This window comes from Pseudorca crassidens, chromosome 4 (genome assembly GCF_039906515.1).
Source record: "Pseudorca crassidens isolate mPseCra1 chromosome 4, mPseCra1.hap1, whole genome shotgun sequence".
In the NCBI taxonomy this organism is placed as follows: Eukaryota; Metazoa; Chordata; class Mammalia; order Artiodactyla; family Delphinidae; genus Pseudorca; species Pseudorca crassidens.
Window position 1 is genome coordinate 21,370,383 of NC_090299.1, and position 22,578 is coordinate 21,392,960.

General features: G+C 40.9%; 1 long non-coding RNA gene across 2 annotated transcripts; it reads left to right on the forward strand.

The window, feature by feature from the left end:
• Positions 1-51: 51 nt before the first annotated feature.
• LOC137223091 (uncharacterized) lies at positions 52-14,253 on the forward strand. 2 transcript variants are annotated; one of them, XR_010942715.1, is made up of 4 exons: positions 52-641; positions 11,173-11,639; positions 12,437-12,576; positions 13,888-14,253. It is a non-coding gene; the product is annotated as an uncharacterized lncRNA (long non-coding RNA). The 2 variants fall into 2 exon arrangements; XR_010942714.1 differs by having other exon boundaries at positions 12,437-14,253.
• Positions 14,254-22,578: the final 8,325 nt, after the last annotated feature.

Below are 22,578 nucleotides of genomic sequence, written 5' to 3' on the forward strand. Positions count from 1 at the left end.
GGTGGGGAAGTGGGAGACTTGGGCTACAGCCTGTGGTCTTGGAAACTGGTGATGGGACATGGGGAGAGCCATGAAGCAAAGAAAATGATGAAGTCTGAGTCCCAAATGACAAGTCCTCTGGAGTAAGGAATAGCTCCAAAACCTCAATTCAGGCTGTGAGGGAAGAACAGTGTGGAAAGATAAGGACTGGATCCAAAATGAACGTTTTATAACTGCTGACGCCCAGTGAGTCCCAGAGGATAACCGTGAAGGAGCACTGCGTAGGGAGAAAGAATCCTTCATAGAGTACCTTAGGCTCAACTTGTGGGCAGGGAGGGGATTCGTCATCAAATTAGTACATTACATGCATTATCTCAATCCTCACAACCCAATGAGAGTTACTATCCCCATTTTACACCTGTAAAAAGTGAGATTCGGGAAGGTTAAGTAATTTGCCCAGCTTCAAACATCCAGAATACATTCCCAGGCCTGACTCCAAAGCCTGTATTCTTACTGTATCTCATTGCCTCTCAGAGACTAGGGAACAAGGAAGGGTCCCCTGTTCCAGGAATGCAGACTCAGCCAAGGAGACTACAATACCACCTGCATCTCACTCCAGCTGGAGAAGTGAAAACTCACAGCCACGATGTTTGAGCGTCAAGGTACATTAACTTTTTAAAAAACTCTTTTTCATAATAAGCTGTCACTAAATGTTTATTAACACAGAGCCTTCTGCTGTGTAACAGGAGCATTCATTTTCTTCCATCGACATTTTCTTCTCTCATTGCTTTCACTTGTTTTTGTAACTAAATGCTGTGTTGGAATTTGGGCTTCTGCTTTATGGGCTTTAACCAGTTTGAGAAATAGACACAGAAAACAGATTGAAATGTATGTATTATCATCTGTATTACGGGGTTTCCTAGTAAAGCTGAGTAGGAGCAAGAGGCTTGCACCTAAAGCAGAAATAGGTTTGCTACTACTCCCCCATAAATGAACTGTGGAACAGTCAGACAACTTCGGTCTTCCTCACTCAAGCCCAACTCCAGCATGGGAGTAAGAAGTGCCGCTCCCTGAACGCCAAAGCCAGAGTTAGAAAGCACTGTACCTGAGCTCCAGCAAGCCTTGGAAAGAGTTCTTTGTTGCTTGGGATGGTGTGAGAGAGAAGGTGGAGAGAGGGGCCCCCAATAGTTCTCCAGTACCACTATCCATCATCAGGATCAGAGCAGAAACCTGAAGAGTGGAGTAACATGCATCCCTCCCAGTATTTGCCAGGTTTTTTTTTTAATATAAATTTATTTATTTTATTTATTTATTTTTGGCTGCGTTGGGTCTTGGTTGCTGTGCACGGGCTTTCTCTAGTTGTGGCGAGCAGAGGCTACTCTTCGTTGTGGTGCGTGGGCTTCTCATTGCAGTGGCTTCTCTTGTTGTGAAGCACAGGCTCTAGGCACGCAGGCTTCAGTAGTTGTGGCACGCGGGCTCAGTAGTTGTGGCTCACAGGCTCTAGAGCACAGGCTCAGTAGTTGTGGTGCATGGGCTTAGTTGCTCCACGGCATGTGGGATCTTCCCGGACCAGGGCTTGAACCCATGTCCCCTGCACTGGCAGGCGGATTCTTAACCACTGCGCCACCAGCGAAGCCTATTTGCCAGGTTTTTAATCTTTTAGCATATTATGATGCCAGTTGATTTTAGGTAGCAGGGTGATGGTAACAGGCATTTTAAAAAAATTTTAGTAATTATGTATTTTAATCTGTATTCAGAAAAATATATAACATTTTAACATATCATGAGCTAAAGATTTTTAAAGTACACACCTTATTTTTTTTTAATGTATCAGTATTGGGATGGGTGATATGCAAATAAAAATCACGAAGGCAGCACATATATGAAGGAAGGCTGGGAAGTGATGTCATAAGCCATTGTACTTAAGTCAGAAGTAAGCCAGGGTGGGTTGCATACTCAGAGTGCTGCTGTGCTCTTACCATCCTACACTCCACTTCTTTATACACAACGTTCCCCTCTGGAACTGCTGATGGGCATTTCACTTTTTGCCCACAAAAGACTCTAACAACATGAGTCAGACAGGATTCCACGCAGCACCCTAAGCTCAAAATTCACTCCCTATTCTATTCTTATCACTAATTATGTCCTGTCACAATGTCCAAAATAGATCATCAGACTTTATGAAACGAATACAAAGACTGGATCAACAACATAAAAATGTCCCAAATTTGAACAATAGGAAACTCTTATTTTTCAGCTTCCTCAGAACGAAATCCCCTTGTAAATAAAAGCCCATAGAAATTAAAGTCCAAATGCCTTCATTCCCTATTTTATACAATTGGCTCAGTCTCAGCCGGAGGGTCTTAGTTGTCTGGATTCCTGTATCTGCAGCTGTGTCCTAGGCTGTCTTTCATAGGAATATAGCTTCTTCAGCCTCTTTAAATTCAAATCTCTAGTTAGCTCTACTCTCCAAGGGGAGGGTAGCCACAAAAGAAACTGCAGCTCCACTACAGAAGTTATCACAAACAAAATTATGATCCCCAAATTAAGTGAATGGTATCATGTGGCTTGACATTGCTATTCTCAGCCAAAGAGCATGGCAGATAACTTAGTGGTACCTGCACTGGAGACAGTGAGGACCTGAGAACACCTGGTTTCAGTCCCATGGCAGGTCAGCCAGCTGCACCAGTGTCGAGTCCACAGCCTGGGAATCTGTGTTTAATGGACCAGTAACTGCCCAACAGTTGTGCTTCTACGTGTATAATATATTTGTGTATTTCTTTGTGTTTTTTCTTGTTTTCTTTTGTTTGGGTGATGCTTGTGGGGATCTCCCCATATATATTGCCTACTTTCTCTCAGAGAGTGACATTTGAGACATTATTACCTACTTAGAAAATTTAGATATTCTGGTTTCTTCATTTCCTCCTGTCTATTGTCTCATGCAAGATTGTGGTCTAGAGAAAACCTCTACTCCCAAATTCTTCCAAGTGTGTTCTCTGTAGAGGAGAAGTATACTCTTCTCTGTGAAAACATGAGGGATGGGGTAGAGACCATCACCCTACTTCTTAGCACTGTTTTAATAATATACACTGTTTTATTTATTATGATAATAGTGATTGTCATCACTCTTCCATAAATTTTTTCCTTCCTACCTAGGCAGGTTGAGTTGGACCCAGCTAGGCAGTAGGTGACTAGAGTCAAAATTAAATTAAAAAAAAACAATTAAAACACCAGGATCACAGTAAAGGCCAGTGAGTCAGGATTACTCTTGTACGTGGTTGGTGGGAATGTAAACTGGTTCAGCCACTGTGGAAAACAGTATGGAAATTCCTCAGAAAATTAAGAATAGAACTTCTAAATGATTCAGCAATTCTACTTGTGGGTATTTATCTGAAGAAAACAAAAACACTAGTTCGAAAAGATATATTCACCCCTATATTCACTGCAGCATTATTACAACAGCCAAGATATGGAAACAACCTAAATGTACAAGGATGGGTGAATGGATAAAGAAGATTTAATGTATATATATATATACACACAACAGAATACTATGTAGCCATAAGAGAAGGAAATCTTGCCATTTGCTACAACATGGATGGACCTTGAGGGTATTATGCTAAGTGAAATAAGTCAGATGAAGAAAGACAAATACCATATAATTTCCCTTTTATGTTGAAAATAAAAAACAAAACAAACAAACAAAAGAAAAACAAACTCACAGATTGAGAGAACAGATTGGTAGGTTACCAGAAGGGAAGGGATTGGAAGAAGGGTGAAGTGAGTGAAGGGGATCAACTGTATGGTGATGGATGGTAACTAGACTTACAGTGCTGGTTACGTTGTAGTGTATACAAATAGCAATTTATAATGCTGTATACCTGAAATGTGTATAAATGTTATACACCAATTTTACCTCAATTAAAAAAAAAAAAGAGGGCTTCCCTGGTGGTGCAGTGGTTGAGAGTCCGCCTGCCAATGCAGGGGACATGGCTTCGTGCCCCGGTCCGGGAAGATCCCACATGCTGCGGAGCAGCTGGGCCTGTGAGCCATGGCCGCTGAGCCTGCACGTCCGGAGCCCGTGCTCCGCAACGGGAGAGGCCACAGCAGTGAGAGGCCCGCGTACCGCAAAAAAAAAAAAGAAAAAAAGTAACAGAAGGATACCGAAGTTTAGCAAAACTTTAAGGAGATTCCAGATGTCACAGATTAAAGTACTTAAAAGTTAGTATTCCAAAAGGCTGGGCCACTGAAAACATAGAACACAAGCACAAAAAATACCTAAACCTAAACTTCAGGACAGAAACTTTTCTGTTCTTACGCCTTCCTGTCTCAGTAGGATCTGACCATTAGTGTAAGGAGAGAGACTGCAGCTGTGGAGGAAAATGGTGCCAAGAACTGCAGCTGCAGAAATTTTTTTGTTTTTTTTTTCCACTTTTTAGTTTTGACATGTAAAATTAATACATACACAAGTTAAAAAAACATCAAACAGTACAGAGTGGTACTAAATGAAAAGTAAGTTCTCTACCTTACCTCATTCTCCCACTCCCCATTTCTAATCCAGCTCCCTTGGAGTATAGTTGCTTTACAACGTTGTGTTAGTTTCTGCTGTACAGCAAAGTGAATCAGCCATACATATACATATATCCCCTCTTTTCTGGATTTCCTTCCCATTTAGGTCACCACAGAGCATTGAGTAGAGTTCCCTGTGCTATACAGTAGGTTCTCATTAGTTATCTATTTTATACATAGTATCAATAGTGTATATGTGTCTATCCCAATCTCCCAATTCATCCCACCCCCCCACCAGCTGCCTTTTTTTTTTTTTTTTTTTTTTGCGGTACATGGGCCTCTCACTGTTGTGGCCTCTCCTGTTTCAGAGCACAGGCTCCGGACGCGCAGGCTCAGAGGCCATGGCTCACGGGCCCAGCCGCTCCGCGGCATGCGGGATCTTCCCAGACCGGGGCACGAACCCGTTTCCCCTGCATCGGCAGGCGGACTCTCAACCACGGCGCCACCAGGGAAGCCCCTCACCTCCCTATTTTTAAACATTTTTTATTCTGCTGCTGGTTATTACCATACCTCTGAAACTTATGTTAATTCCTCCATTTCTCCTTCATCAACTTTAGATAGTATCTATTAAAAGTTGATAAATTTAGTTCATATTTCTTTATCCACTACTAAGTTTTTCCAGTTAAAGTATTTTGGTTCTTCTGGTGTTTATCCATAATTTTAAAGAATATGCTTAAACCCCATATTTTGTTACATAAATTTTAGATAGTAATCGTGATTCCTTACTAGATAAGGTAAGAAAAATCTGTGTCTGACATTACCTTCCACATCTCTCTGCTGCCTTAACAGACTTCTGTTTTTTTTTACATTATCAATGTTAATATTAGATTCTCTTTTATAGTTAATATTGTCTTCCAAATTTTGTTTATATGTTGATTCTACAAACTGAAATAGCATTTACATTATTCCAATTATTAAATTACTCCTTACTGAAAGACTGAATAGCTCTACCTATTGAGGATAAAAAGGTAATCTATATCATCAAAATGGAAAAATGAATGTTCCAAGTGTCAAGCTCAAATGGGATTCCTTAAACCCAATCTTCAAGAATTTCTCTTAAATTATTCATTTAGCCAATGATACCTTTAATTTCCAAGAAATCTTTTTTCTTTGATTATTCTTGTTACCCAGCCACCTATTCTTTGGCTTCTTGACTCTGAAGATGTTAGGGTTTGGGGAATTTTTTTAATCATTTTTTTTTTCAGTTCTCTTAATTAGCTGTTTTCTTCAGGAGTCAACTGTTACATCTGTTCCACTTGGACCTTCTCATTTTTGCTGTTGGTTTCTTCTAAATTTTCTGGTTTTGTTCTGTTTTGGTTTTTGTCCATAAACATGCATGATTAAAAAGATTGATCAATACTGGTAGCATGATTTTCAACTGTGCTATTATAGACCTGTCCCTTGAATGAAAAGATGAGTGGTAGGGTCTATGTACATATAAGCTAGTACAGTCAGCCCTATGCATCCATAAGTTCCACATCCACAGATTCAACCAACTTAAGATCTAAAATATTCCAAAAATATTCCAGAAAGTTCCAAAATGCAATACTTAAATTGGCTGTGCGCTGGCAACTATGTACCTAGCATTTACATTGTATTAGGTATTATAAGTAATCTATAGATGATGTAAAGCATACAGAAGGATGTGCATAGGTTATATGCAAATACTGTGCCATTTTATATAACGGACTCGAACATCTGTGGATTGTGGTATCCACAGGGCATCCTGGAACTGATCGCCCACAGATACTGAGGGATGACTGTATTCTTTAAGGGTACATTTAGATATTTTGTTAACCATGTATTTTTTTTTGAAATTTGAAATAAATTTTTAATGTATTTTTTTGAAATTTGACTTTTAAAAAAATAAATGAAAGTATCATTTATTTTATTTACTTGGTTTTTTGTGTGCCAGAATTCACTCACTCACTCTCTATTACGAATACGCCTTGGACCGAGGGCCTAAAGGTTAAACATAATTTCCAGGTATGGCCAGCAGAGGGTAGCAGAGGGTAGTGGAACCAGTGCTCACTGCCCAGGCCTGGGCATCCCTCTCTTTTACATTTTTGTGGAGGTAAAAATCAATTAGCAGGTAGTAGAAGGTCCAGAGTGCCAGAATCAGGAGAGAAATTACTCACAGGGACAGTGACCTAGAATGGGGATTAGGCTGAGGAGGCAGTGGAAAGGTTTAGCCACAATTCACAGCCTGGTATCTGTCACAGAGATGTGGACAGCTAGACATCAGGAGGTGAATCATCAATTAGAGCACTTTCACAGTTCTGACTGCTACTCCCAGCCAGTCTAAAACCCAAGGTCTGGCTCCTTAAAGTAACAGGAGTTGACTCTCCACCTTGGGAACTGATACAAACTTCCTGTCTGAGCGTTGGTCCGTGCTGCCAACACTGGCTAAGGACTCCACAGCCAGCCATTTTGAGGAGGAGAGAGTGGGGTATGGGCACCAAATGCAAATGCTGACAGTTAATGTAAACACTCAGATACATTCCAATTAAATAATTTGGGAGTCAACCTAAACATGATGTGGCTTAAATATCTTTTCTTCCCTCCTCCAGAGGGGAAACGTTGTTTAGTTGTGGAAACACTATATGACTTTGAAATTAGACAAATGTGACTCTATGAATTGTTAGGTATATGGCTCTCAGTTACTTAACTCTACTGAGCCTCAGTTTCTCCATCTGTAAAACTATAAATAATGGTTCTTACCTCACAAATCTGCTGCAAAGAAATGAGATGATGTACATAAACTGCGTGGCAAGGAGCTTGGCAACTTGTAGTCAGTCAACATTGGTACCTGTTCTGTCTCCCTGTCTTTATCTTGGAAGAAGATCCATGATACTACTTGCTATCTTTGAATACAAAGTCTCGCTGTCTCCTAAGAGCATACTAACATTAATTGAGGGATTACTGTGTTAGGTACCATAGTAAGTTTTCTGAAGTGCTACCTCACTTAATTTTCATAACCAGCCTATAAGGAATGTACTTTTATCATCATCTCCATTTTACAAATGAGGACATTGTAAACTGGTTTTCCTAGTCTTCTCACGTAGGGAGTAAAGAACAAGGAGGGATTCAAAACAGGTAATTGGATTCCAGAGCTCATGCTCTTGACAATACACAATCTGTTTTCCAATACAGACATTTGATCAAAGATTTAAAAATCTAAGGGAAAAAATAGAATTAAGAAAATAGTCTTGTCTTTGCAGTACGTTTAAATGTTGGTTCTATTGGCATAGGATCACCTCTTCTGTTTGACATTTAGGGCAAAAGTTCAGTGTTCAATGAAATAAATGAAAACACTTTGTTGCAGACTTAGAGAACGGACATGTGGACACAGCGGGGGAAGGGGAGGGTGGGATGAATTGGGAGATTAGGATTGACATATACACTACCATGTGTAAAATAGAGAGCTAGTGGGAACCTGCTGTACAGCACAGGGAGCTCAGCTCGGTGCTCTGTGATGACCTAGATGGGTGGGATGGGGGGGTGGGAGGGAGGTCCAGGAGGGAGGAGATACGTGTATACATATAGCTGATTCACTTCACTGTATAGCAGAAACTAACACAACATTGTAAATTAATTATACTCCAATAAAAAAATACATGAATTTTTTTTTAAAAAAAGAAAAGACACCTTGTCACTGTTATTCCATTTAGAGTTCTTTCATAAAATTAAAAGAACTAACAACAGTATTTGGAAGACATTCAGCTTTAGCTATTACATTTAAAGATAATTATTACATGACTAAGGAAAGCTTCCTTGATCTTTCTGAGAAAAGGTTTTCTCTCTTTTGCTTCACTACAAGGGGAAGATGGTACAAAAACACTTCTTTCTCAATGGATGCCTAAAAAACAATCACAATCCTGGTTACATGTAAGAATCATGCAAAACGCTTTGTATAAATACAGGTTTTCTGGGTCTGGTGACTCAAAACCTCTGGGAGAGTACAGCCTAAAAAGCTCCTCAAAGCAATTCTGATGCATATCAGCACTGATTACCAGTGACTAGATTCTAGAAGGGGAGAAGTCTTCCTGGCCTCTAACCTCTCCAAAAGGGATACGCAGAGAATGGAGATAATTTGGGAATTGGGGAAGGTGCAGAGATACGTCTGCCTACATTTCTTGCCTTCCATAGATTCTGCCAAATGCTTGATGAGAGGCCAAAAAGTGTCGCCCAATGAGCCTCCATGGTTCTAAATACAGTCAGGCATGTCCAGACTAGCACTGTCCCTTTAAAAGTGGTGAGCAGTCTCTGGAGGCCACTGTCTATATGCCGCATCTGTGCTAGTTTGGTTTTAAGAGGAGAGGCCTTAACAAGGTCACAGAGGACTAAAAAGACCTGTGCTTCTGGCTTCCACCCACCGTTTCAGACTTACTTCACCTTCCTGAACCTTCTGTTAGTGTCTCCAATCTAGCAAACTCTTTCATGTCTCTGAAATTTCATATACTCAAATTCTGTCCCTTCAGCATGAAATATGAAACATCCTCTCTCGGACTTCCCTGGTGGCACAGTCGTTAAGAATACACATGCCAATGCTAGGGGACATGGGTTCGATCTCTGGTCCAGGAAGTTCCCACATGCCGCGGCGTGACTAAGCCCGTGTGCCACAACTACTGAGCCTGTGCTCTAGAGCCCACGAGCCACAACTACTGAGCCCACGTGCCTAGAGCCCATGCTCCACAACAAGAGAAGCCACCACAATGAGAAGCCCGCGTACCACAACGAAGAGTAGCCCCTGCTTGCTGCAGCTGGAGAAAGCCCAGGCACAGCAACGAGGACCCAACGCAGCAAGCAAGCAAGAAATAAATAAATGTATTTATTTATTTAAAAAAAGAAACATCCTCTCCCAACACATATTCTTTTCTCTTCTCCTCTTCTTCTTCTCTTTCCCTTTCTCTCTCGCTCTCTCTCTCTCCCCCCCTCCTTCCCTCCATACCTCTTTCCCTCTCTCCCTTCCTCCCCTCCCCCCCCCCAGTTAATTCCAAATTATCTTTTAAAGCTCATTTCAAAGGAGCTTTTCAAAGAAGCCTTCCTTGCCTGCCCTCTCCACAATCAAAAGTCAGGTGTCCGGTCCCTCTTGTAATTGCTCATCTCACTCTAATTTTTCTTTGTAGTACCTACCAGAGTCTGGCATTAAGAGTTATTGGTGAGACCCTGTTTAATTTCTGTCTCCCCAATTTAAATCTAGGATTTGTGAGAGAGCTGGGCCGAAGTCCCTTTTGCTCCCTGCTGCCCAGACCTAACCAAGTGCCTTTCTTTCAGTACAGGTTCAAACACTCTGTTCAATGAATGAAGTAAAAGAAAGAGAGACTCTTTTAGATTATTCCTTTCTTCCTTCATCCACAGCAGAAAATTATTTCATAAAATGTTTTGAATTCCTCCAAGGTGCCAATGCCTGTGAGAATTAAATGATAAATCAAAACTAGACTCATTCCTTGAGATTCTTAGAGTCTAGTGGGGAATAAAAGATATGTATTCAGATAACTATCACAAGAGCCTTACAAGAGAAACCACAAACTTCATTATATGATCAAATTTCAGTCCTCCACTGTTGTCAAAGGAAAGAGACCGTCCCTATGAGAAGAGGTTAGGGGGCCTCACTGATCAGAGGCTGGGAGTCAGCTGGATTTGAAACCTTTAGTTGCACTGTGGCTGCTTGGTTTCCCAGTACCTAAACTGTCTGTGCACCAGCCTCCTCAACTGTACAGTGGTCAGTTTTCAAGTGGAAAGAGAAAGGTGTCTTTACATAAAATGTTTGTAGCAGATTACTGTAGGTTCCCTAACACTGAAGAAGATATACAGATGGCAAATAAGCACATGAAAAGATGTTCAGCATCATTAACTATTAGGGAAATGCAAATTAAATCCACAGTGAGATGGCACTACACAGCTATCAGAATGCCTAAGATAAAAAAATGACACCACCAAGTGCTTGTGTGGACTTGGAGAAACAATCATTCATACAGTGCTGGTGAGAATGTGAAATGGTACAGCCACTCTGGAAAACAATCTGACAGTTTCTTAAAAAACAAAAGATACAACTATCATACCACCAGACATTTGCACTCCTGGGCATTTAGCCTAGAGAAATAGATACTTACGTTGACACAAAAATGTGTACACAAATGTTTGTTGCAGCTTTATCTGTAACAGCCCAACACTGAAGACAACCTGGGCCTTCCTTAACAGTCGGTTAAGCAAACTGTGACACATCATGGACTACTACCAAGAGTTACAAAGAAATGAACTATGAATACCTGCAACAATCCGGATGCATCTCCCATTATGCTGAGTGGAAAAGAGCGAATCCCAAAGTGTTACATACTGTATGATCCCGCTGATATAACATTCGTGAAAATGGCAGAATTAAAGAAATGGAGAAAGATTAATGGTTGCCAGGGATTAAAGAGGTGGTAGAAGTGGGAGGGAAGTCTGTGTGGCTGTAAACTGGTAACATAAAGCCTCCCTGAGGTGATGGAAATGTGCCGTATCTTGACTGTTTCGATGTTAATATACTAGTTATGGTATTGTACTATAGTTTAGAGAGATATTACCATTGGGGGAACCTGGGTAAAAGGCTATAGACTCTCTCTGTATTATTTCTTACAGCTCCATGGGAATCTACAGTTATTTCAAAATAAAAAATTAATTAAAAGAACGAAAAGATGGAGGCAAAGTCAGGGAAACAAGTATGGCCGTTTGTCAGTTATGGCACGGCCTCAGAATTGACATCATGATGGCCAGTGATCTGACTACTACAGAATCCTCAGCCTTCATGGATTTGTTCACGTACTCCGCCAAGTGCTGCAGACATCCTCAAGTTTCAGTGCCAAGAACTGGAGGAAAAAGGATGTTTATGTCAATCAAAGAGCACTTGGAGCTTTCTGGTGGTCATTCAAGGCTTCACCGCATCACGTAGCCTTTTAATATACTATTTTTGACCATCCAAACAGACTGGTGGTCACAGGAGGTGTTTTGTTTTATTTCCTCAAAGACATGTGAACTAATTTTTAACTTCAGCATTGGTTTCCTGAAAAGCTGCTGGTGTTCATAAGATTCAGTGCAGCTGAACACAGGTGAGCAGCTTTACATTCTCGGGGTAGAGGGGGTGTGGGGGGAACACTTTTGGCTCCACAGGGGAGAATTTTCTGTAGAACTATGAAAACTTCTGCTCTATGTATGAGTCTTTATGTTCTGTTCAGTTTAGTTGTTTTACCTATTATGACCAGAGTTCTGTTAGAGCTTAGTCACAGCTCAACCAAATAACAGCTAAGCACTGCTTTGTATTTAGAAACTTTTTGATGTTTCCAGTATTATTTGCCGATCTGTGAGAATTTTCCCCAAACTCTGAATATGGATTTAGATAAGATTGGGGTCAATTTTCCAGAATCCTCCATTATCTAAATTTTTATGTTAACATGACACCAAATTGTAGTTACGTCTTTGCGAATCTCCATATCATTGTATTTTATCTATATTAGGCCACAAATTGTCCTATTTTGGGTGGCTGTTGGTTTTTTGTTGCTGTTGGTTTTTACCATCTTGTAATGCTCTCTACCTTTGGCCTCTTGGTTCTCCTCTTCCTAACGGTTCGTGACCAGCTTTGCCGCTTTCCCCTTTTCCCCACCTCTAAGAGTCCACATCTGCCAGGGCTTTGTTCCTGAAACTGTTCTCTGTCCATACCAACTCCCTAAGTAGCCTAATTTCTTTCAATAACTTTCAATAACTTACTGACTCCTGAATTTGAGCTGTGAAGCCCTATTTGGGAGATGGAGCCTAATTTTCAGAGTTGTATGAACCTTGATATTTAACATAAACTCCATCATATATCTGACCAGAGACTAGCTGTTCTGTGGTGTTTGATGTTTTGCAGGAGAAGCCCTTCCGTTGAGGTGGCCACCCACAGTGAAAACACTACATCAACTGAGGGAGCCAATCATACCCTGCTGATCCAGAGCCCCGTAGAACTCAAAAGAGGCTGGAGAAGGCAGAAGTGGCACCTCTTCTTATTCAGTGATTTGATACCTATGTCTAATACCAAGTGCATATATATACATTACATGCTCTCCCACTTATCATACAGTTCCACGTTTGCTAACCCTTACTGTAAGAAAATATGACAGGCAGTGTCTGTCTTGCCTGGGGCTTACAAGACAGGTGATAAAAATAAGAGGGGGGAAATTACAGATTTTGATTAGTGCTTCTGATACAAAGTAGCTAGGGTACCATGTAGAAGATGGGACCGTATTACAGAGGGGTTGTCCAGGAGGACCTCTCAAGGTGGCAGCCTCTAAGCTGGACCTGTGGGCTGAGAAGCAGCCACCATTTCTAGCCAAGGTGGCTGGGCCTTCTAGGCTGAGGGAGCAGCAGGCGTAAGTGGGTGCAGCTTAGCCCCCTGGAGGGAGGAGTTCAGAGAAAGCCAGTGTGACTGGAGCCTAAAGTGGGGGGCACGATAATTGGATATGATACTGGAGTCAGGGGTCCAGCCACACAGGGTCTCCACAGGCCTTAGTAAGGGGCTGAAATACTATGCTGAAGGGTGTTTAACTAGGACAGTAACCATATCTGGTTTATATTTTTAGCAAAATTTTCTGACTCTTGGTAGATGATGGATTTTTGAGTAAGCAAGAGTGGAAGCAGGGTGACTAGTTAGGGGAGGCAACAGTCCCAATGAATAGTAACAAGGGCTCTATTTGGGGGTTGGCAGTGAAAATGAAAGATTCAGCCAGACAGATTTGGAATATATGTTGGAGACAGAATCAACTGGGTGCACTTTCCTCTCAACCCTGAATACAAATGCAACCAATACCATAGACTTGGTGGCTTAAACAACAGAAATGTATTTCCTTATAGTTCTGGAGGCTGGAAATCCGAGATCAGGTACCAGTATGGTGAGGTTCTAGTGAGAGCTCTCTTCCTGGCTTGCAGATGGCTGTCTTCTCACTGTATGTTCACGTGGCATTTCCTAACTGTGTGAATGTGGGGAGAGAGAAAGAAATCTCTCTCCCTCCTCAAACAAGCCCACCAATCCTACTGGATTAGAATATTACCCTTATGACCTCATAAGCCTTAATTACATCCTAAAAGCTCTATCTCCAAATACAGTCGTATTGGCAGTGAGGGCTTCGGTGTATGAAGGTGTCAGCAGGGAGAGGGGGAGACACAGTTCTTCCACTGCAATGACTAGGAGTACTGAGTGCTGACACCTTGTATGAGTTTTCACCACAATTTTTAGAAAACCACCTACAAGATCATTCCCATAATAACATTTAGGTATATTCAAGATCATTATTAATAGGAAAAATTTGTTTTTTCTTTTTCCAGAAAGAGACAACAATTAAAAAGAAACAGCCTCCTGTGACATCTCTTCTGTGTCATGCCTCATCCTTGACGGAGGATTGTGTTATGCCCTGAATCAGTCTGTGCAAATTCATCATCTGAGCTTAGCACCGAGTTTTTCCACTTAGCCATAAAAAGGGGCGGGGGGACTGAAGTCCCCTTTTACCTCAGTTCATCTTCAGACTTCAGTTGAAAACTCCTCTTTAGGTTGATGCTATAGAAATCAACACAAATGGAATAAATAGTTGACTAACTGCTACCTATATATTTGGTCAGAATAAGTAAAGTTTAGCTTGTATGTAATAATAAGCGTAAATGTTTATTTCTTGCCAAAGAAATTATACTCCTCCAGTTGTGTGGGATGTTAATATTCAGTGAAAATTATTGAGATTTTGGTCATTTTCTTTTGTACTACATACATTAGAAACTTCTGTTCTCAAGAATTAAACTCAGATGAAACCTTCATTATCATTTTTGATATTCAGTAGAATGCTTATTAGTAAGTTATTTTTCAAGTAAAATTATTACTTTTTTTTTAGAACAGGATCTGCTTTATAAATATTAAGATATTAATACTAGTAGAGGCCCATGAAGAATTTACAAATGGGAAGGGACTGTACCTAGTCCACTGTCTTTAGACATCACTATCCTCATATTCAGTTATTGAAGAATACAGAAACAGTGAAAAATGAATTTTATTTAGATAAAAGATGACGATTACTATTAACTTATCCGTGAGATGACACTTATAGAATATAACACAACCCCTCCTCCTAAGCATCTAAGGCAACACCCCTGTGTTAGAATAGGAGAAATCTCCCTAGAATCCTATAAATTTCACAAACCATGGGGGCTTACCCCCTAGTATAAGGCTGAGGTAAAGGAAAGGAGAGGGGGATCCATAGTAAGGGATACACAATGGAAATGAAAACTGCAGCCCTCCTCTCCCTTCTCCTCAAGTCAGTTTACATTAGGTTCATTCTTTCTAACTAACTTCCACTGAGAAAATCTCACTCAGTTGTGACTGAGTGTGAAGAAACACAATGAGACCCTAGGAGAATCCACTGTAGTATAAAGCTTTGTTGTGATACAGCTTGAACATTTCCAAGCTAGCATCTAGCTTTGTTAGTATAATATCATGAGATTTATCATCTCACTCCACAAATAAAAGAATAATCCCTTCAGAAAGCCTGGTGACTCTGGGGGAAGAGATGAAGCTCAGGATAGGAAAGAGGAGGAGGGTTCTTCAGGGAGCCACAGGTCAACACCCATGGAGGCCAAGTGGTTACGAGCACAGGCTCATGAGCTTGGTTGTCTGAGTTCAAACCCTGTTTCTGTTGCTTTTGGCAACAGAAAACTCTGTGAGTTTCCTCATCTGTAAAATGGGGCTAATAAAGACTACCTGATGTAGTTTACAGTTAAATGAAATAATGTTTATAAAATATTTAGAACAGTGCTTGGCATATGGTAAGTGCTCAGTGTTACTGGAGAGTCAAAACTATGCTCTGGACTTTTGGATAACTCCTTGGTTTGGTTTCAAGGGAGTGGATAATCTTGGCTCTGTATTTCACTAAGAAGAGAATTATTCAAATGACTTTTTCCAGGTCAGTGTATTTGGAAGTTTCCACACAGTACCTTGGGTGTCAATAAACATAGATCTCTACATCAGAAAAAAAAAAAAATCTATAAAATCCAGCAGATATGTGTCTATCTTTCTCATTGGCCATATAGTTTTAGCTTGATAATGCCTTTAGAATTACTATGTAGAAAAATAATTTTATCTGATAATTGTGTTTCAAAGAAATCTTCAAATACACAGACATAGGGGAAAATGTTGAAATTAACTGACTACATAATTGCAAAGAAATAAAGCCATACTATAAAAACACAACTCAGAAGTCTCCCAAGGGGGACCTTGAAGATGGCGGAAGAGTAAGACGCGGAGATCACCTTCCTCCCCACAGATACACCAGAAATACATCTACACGTGGAACAACTCCTACAGAACACCTACTGAACGCTGGCAGAAGACCTCAGACCTCCCAAAAGGCAAGAAACTCCCCACGTACCTGGGTAGGGCAAAAGAAAAAACAGAGACAAAAGAATAGGGACGGCACCTGCACCAGTGGGAGGGAGCCGTGAAGGAGGAAAAGTTTCCACACACTAGGAAGCCCCTTCGCGGGCGGAGACTGCAGGGGGCGGAGGGGGGAGCTTCGGAGACGCGGAGGAGTGCACAGCAACGGGTGCGGAGGGAAAAGCGGGGAGATTCCCGCACAGAGGATCGGTGCCGACCGGCACTCACCAGCCCGACAGGCTTGTCTGCTCACCCGCCGGGGCGGGCGGGGCTGCGAGCTGAGGCCGGAGCGCAGGGAGAGGACTGGGGCTGGCGGCTTGAACACAGCCTGTAGGGGTTAGTGCACCACGGCTAGCTGGGAGGGAGTCCGGGGAAAAGTCTGCACCTGCCGAAGAGGCAAGAGACTTTTTCTTCCCTCTTTGTTTCCTGGTGCGTGAGGAGAGGGGTTTAAGAACGCTGCTTAAAGGAGCTCCAGAGACGGGCGCGAGCCGTGGCTAAAAGCGCGAACCCCAGAGACGGGCGCGAGCCGCGGCTGAAAGCGCGGACCCCAGAGACGGGCGGGGGACGATAAGGCTGCTGCTGCCGCCACCAAGGGGCCTGTGTGCGAGCACAGGTCACTCTCCACACCCCTCTTCCGCGGAGCCTGTGCAGCCCGCCACTGCCGGGTTCCCGGGATCCAAGGACAACTTCCCCGGGAGAACGCACAGCGGGCCTCAGGCTGGTGCAAAGTCACGCTGGCCTTTGCCGCCGCAGGCCCGCCCCGCACGCCGTGCCCCTCCTGCCCAGCCGGCCTGAGTGCGCCAGAGCCCCCGAATCAGCGGCTCTTTTAACCCCGCCCTGTCTGAGCAAAAAACAGACGCCCTCCAGCGACCTACACGCAGAGGCAGGGCCAAATCCAAAGCTGAGCCCCTGGAAGCTGTGAGAACAAAGAAGAGAAAGGGAAATCTCTCCCAGCAGCCTCAGAAGCAGCGGATTAAAGCTCCACAATCAACTTGATGTACCCTGCATCTGTGGAATACCTGAATAGACAACCAATCATCCCAAATTAAGGAAGTGGACTTTAGGAGCAAGACCTATGATTTTTTTCCCTTTTCCTCTTTTTGTGAATGTATATGTGTATACTTCTGTGTGAGATCTTGTCTGTATAGTCTTGCTTCCACCATTTGTCCTAGGGTTCTATCCGTCCATGGTTTTTTTAAAAAAAATTTTTTTCTTAATAATCAATTTTAATTTTAATAACGTTATTATACTTTACCTTCGTTCTTTCTTTCTTTCTTTCTTTCCTTCCTTCCTTCCTTCCCTCCTTTAGACAACGAATCATCCCAAATTGAAGAGGTGGTCTCTGACAGCAAGATTTATGATTTTTCCCCCTTTACCTCTTTTAGTGAGGGTGTATGTGTATGCTTCTGTGTAAGATTTTGTGTGTATAGCTTTGCTTCCAACATTTGTCCTAAGGTTCTATCCGTCCCTTTTTTTTTTTTCTAAATAAGAATTTTTTAATTCAATAATTTTATTATACTTTATTTTATTTTTACTGTATCTTCTTTCTTTCTGTCTTTTTTCCTTCTTTCCCTCCTTCCTTCCTTCCTCCCTCCTTCCCTCCCTCCTTTCTTTCCTTCTTTCCTTCTTTGCTTCTTTCTTTCTTCCTTCCTTCCTTCCCTCCTTTCCTTCTTTCTTTCCTCATACTTCTACTAATTCCCTCTACTTTTTCTCCCTTTTATTCTGAGCCGTGTGGATGAAAAGCTCTTGGTGCTCCAGCCAGGAGTCAGGGCTCTGCCTCTGAGGTAGGAGTGGCAACTTCAGGACACTGGTCAACAAGAGACCTCCCAGCTCCACATAACATCAAACGGCGAAAATCTCCCAGAGACCTCCATCTTAACACCAGCACCCAGCTTCACTCAACGACCAGCAAGCCACAGTGCTGGACAACCTATGCCAAACAACTAGCAAGACAGGAACACAACCCCACCCATTAGCAGAGAGGCTGCCTAAAATAATAATAAGGCCACAGACACCCCAAACACACCACCAGACGTGAACCTGCCCACTAGAGAGACAAGATCCAGCCTCATCCACCACAACACAGGCACTAGTCCCCTCCACCAGGAAACCTACACAACCCACTGAACCAACCTTAGCCACTGGGGACAGACATCAAAAACAGCAGGAACTACGAACCTGCAGCCTGCAAAAAGGAGACCCCAAACACAGTAAGATAAGCAAAATGAGAGGACAGAAAAACACACAGCAGATAAAGGAGCAAGATAAAAATGCACCAGACCTAACAAATGAAGAGGAAATAGGCAGCTTACCTGAAAAAGAATTCAGAATAATGATAGTAAGGATGATCCGAAATCTTGGAGATAGAATGGACAATAGAATGGACAAAATGCAAGAATCAGTTAACAAGGACCTAGAAGAACTAAAGATGAAACAAGCAACGATGAACAACACAATAAATGAAATTAAAAGTACTCTAGATGGGATCAATAGCAGAATAACTGAGGCAGAAGAACGGATAAGTGACCTAGAAGATAAAATAGTGGAAATAACTACTGCAGAGCAGAATAAAGAAAAAAGAATGAAAAGAACTGAGGACAGTCTCAGAGACCTCTGGGACAACATTAAACGCACCAACATTCGAATTATAGGGGTTCCAGAAGAAGAAGAGAAAAAGAAAGGGACTGAGAAGATATTTGAAGAGATTATAGTTGAAAACTTCCCTAATATGGGAAAGGAAATAGTTAATCAAGTCCAGGAAGCACAGAGAGTCCCATACAGGATAAATACAAGGAGAAATATGCCAAGACACATATTAATCGAACTGTCAAAAATTAAATACAAAGAAAGCATATTAAAAGCAGCAAGGGAAAAACAACAAATAACACATAAGGGAATCCCCATAAGGTTAACAGCTGACCTCTCAGCAGAAACCCTACAAGCCAGAAGGAAGTGGCAGGATATACTGAAAGTGATGAAGGAGAAAAACCTGCAACCAAGACTACTCTACCCAGCAAGGATCTCATTCAGATTTGATGGAGAAATTAAAACCTTTACAGACAAGCAAAAGCTGAGAGAGTTCAGCACCACCAAACCAGCGTTACAACAAATGCTAAAGGATCTTCTCTAGGCAAGAAACACAAGAGAAGGAAAAGACCTATAATAACAAACCCAAAACAATTTAGAAAATGGGAATAGGAACATACATATCGATAATTACCTTAAATGTAAATGGACTAAATGCTCCCACCAAAAGACACAGATTAGCTGAATGGATACAAAAACAAGACCCATATATATGCTGTCTACAAGAGACCCACTTCAGACCTAGAGACACATACAGACTGAAAGTGAGGGGATGGAAAAAGATATTCCATGCAAATGGAAACCAAAAGAAAGCTGGAGTAGCAATTCTCATATCAGACAAAATAGACTTTAAAATAAGGACTATTAAAAGAGACAAAGAAGGACACTACATAATGATCAAGGGATCGATCCAAGAAGAAGATATAACAATTGTAAATATTTATGCACCCAACATAGGAGCACCTCAATACATAAGGCAAATACTAACAGCCATAAAAGGGGAAATCGACAGTAACACATTCATAGTAGGGGACTTAAACACTCCACTTTCACCCATGGACAGATCATCCAAAATGAAAATAAATAAGGAAACACAAGCTTTAAATGATACATTAAACAAGATGGACTTAATTGATATTTATAGGACACTCCATCGAAAAACAACAGAATACACATTTTTCTCAAGTGCTCATGGAACATTCTCCAGGATAGATCATATCTTGGGTCACAAATCAAGCCTTGGTAAATTTAAGAAAATTGAAATTGTATCAAGTATCTTTTCTGACCACAACGCCATGAGACTAGAGATCAATTACAGGAAAAGATCTGTAAAAAATACAAACACATGGAGGCTAAACAATACACTACTTAATAATGAAGTGATCACTGAAGAAATCAAAGAGGAAATAAAAAAATACCTAGAAACAAATGACAATGGAGACACAACGACCCAAAACTTGTGGGATGCAGCAAAAGCAGTTCTAAGGGGGAAGTTTATAGCAATACAAGCCCACCATAAGAAGCAGGAAACATCTCGAATAAACAACCTAACCTTGCACCTCAAGCAATTAGAGAAAGAAGAACAAAAAAACCCCAAAGCTAGCAGAAGGAAAGAAATCATAAAAATCAGATCAGAAATAAATGAAAAAGAAATGAAGGAAACAATAGCAAAGATCAATAAAACTAAAAGCTGGTTCTTTGAGAAGATAAACAAAATAGATAAACCACTAGCCAGACTCATCAAGAAAAAAAGGGAGAAGACTCAAATCAATAGAATTAGAAATGAAAAAGGAGAGGTAACAACTGACACTGCAGAAATAAAAGAGATCATGAGAGATTACTACAAGCAACTCTATGCCAATAAAATGGACAATCTGGAAGAAATGGACAAATTCTTAGAAATGCACAACCTGCCAAGACTGAATCAGGAAGAAATAGAAAATATGAACAGACCAATCACAAGCACTGAAATTGAAACTGTGATTAAAAATCTTCCAACAAACAAAAGCCCAGGACCAGATGGCTTCACAGGCGAATTCTATCAAACATTTAGAGAAGAGCTAACACCTATCCTTCTCAAACTCTTCCAAAATATAGCAGAGGGAGGAACACTCCCAAACTCCTTCTACAAGGCCACCATCACCTTGATACCAAAACCAGACAAGGATGTCACAAAGAAAGAAAACTACAGGCCAATATCACTGATGAACATAGATGCAAAAATCCTCAACAAAATACTAGCAAACAGAATCCAACAGCACATTAAAAGGATCTTACACCATGATCAAGTGGGGTTTATTCCAGGAATGCAAGGATTCTTCAATATAAGCAAATCTATCAATGTGATAAACCATATTAACAAATTGAAGAAGAAAAACCACATGATCATCTCAATAGATGCAGAGAAAGCTTTTGACAAAATTCAACACCCATTTATGATAAAAACCCTGCAGAAAGTAGGCAGAGAGGGAACTTTCCTCAACATAATAAAGGCCATATATGACAAGCCCATAGCAAACATCATCCTCAATGGTGAAAAACTGAAAGCATTTCCACTAAGATCAGGAACAAGACAAGGTTGCCCAGTCTCACCACTCTTATTCAACACAGTTTTGGAAGTTTTAGCCACAGCAATCAGAGAAGAAAAGGAAATAAAAGGAATCCAAATCGGAAAAGAAGAAGTAAAGCTGTCACTGTTTGCAGATGACATGATCCTATACATAGAGAATCCTAAAGATGCTACCAGAAAACTACTAGAGCTAATCAATGAATTTGGTAAAGTGGCAGGATACAAAATTAATGCACAGAAATCTCTGGCATTCCTATATACTAATGATGAAAAATCTGAAAGTGAAATCAAGAAAACACTCCCATTTACCACTGCAACAAAAAGAATAAAATATCTAGGAATAAACCTACCTAAGGAGACAAAAGACCTGTATGCAGAAAATTATAAGACACTGATGAAAGAAATTAAGATGATACAAATAGATGGAGAGATATACCATGCTCTTGGATTGGAAGAATCAACATTGTGAAAATGACTATACTACCCAAAGCAATCTACAGATTCAATGCAATCCCTATCAAACTACAACTGGCATTTTTCACAGAACTAGAACAAAAAATTTTGCAATTTGTATGGAAACACAAAAGACCCCGAATAGCCAAAGCAATCTTGAGAACGAAAAAAGGAACTGGAGGAATCAGGCTCCCTGACTTCAGACTATACTACAAAGCTACAGTTATCAAGACGGTATGGTACTGGCACAAAAACAGAAAGATAGATCAATGGAACAGGATAGAAAGCCCAGAGATAAACCCATGCACATATGGACACCTTATCTTTGATAAAGGTGGCAGGAATGTACAGTGGAGAAAGGACAGCCTCTTCAATAAGTGGTGCTGGGAAAACTGGACAGGTACATGTAAAAGTATGAGATTAGATCACTTCCTAACACCATACACAAAAATAAGCTCAAAATGGATTAAAGACCTAAATATAAGGCCAGAAACTATCAAACTCTTAGAGGAAAACATAGGCAGAACACTCTATGACACAAATCACAGCAAGATCCTTTCTGACCCACCTCCTAGAGTAATGGAAATAAAAACAAAAATAAACAAATGGGACCTAATGAAACTTCAAAGCTTTTGCACAGCAAAGGAAACCATAAACAAGACCAAAAGACAACCCTCAGAATGGGAGAAAATATTTGCAAATGAAGTAACCGACAAAGGATTAATCTCCAAAATTTACAAGCAGCTCATGCAGCTCAATAACAAAAAAACAAACAACCCAATCCAAAAATGGGCAGAAGACCTAAATAGACATTTCTCCAAAGAAGATATACAGACTGCCAACAAACACATGAAAGAATGCTCAACATCATTAATCATTAGAGAAATGCAAATCAAAACTACAATGAGATATCATCTCACACCAGTCAGAATGGCCATCATCAAAAAGTCTAGAAACAATAAATGCTGGAGAGGGTGTGGAGAAAAGGGAACAC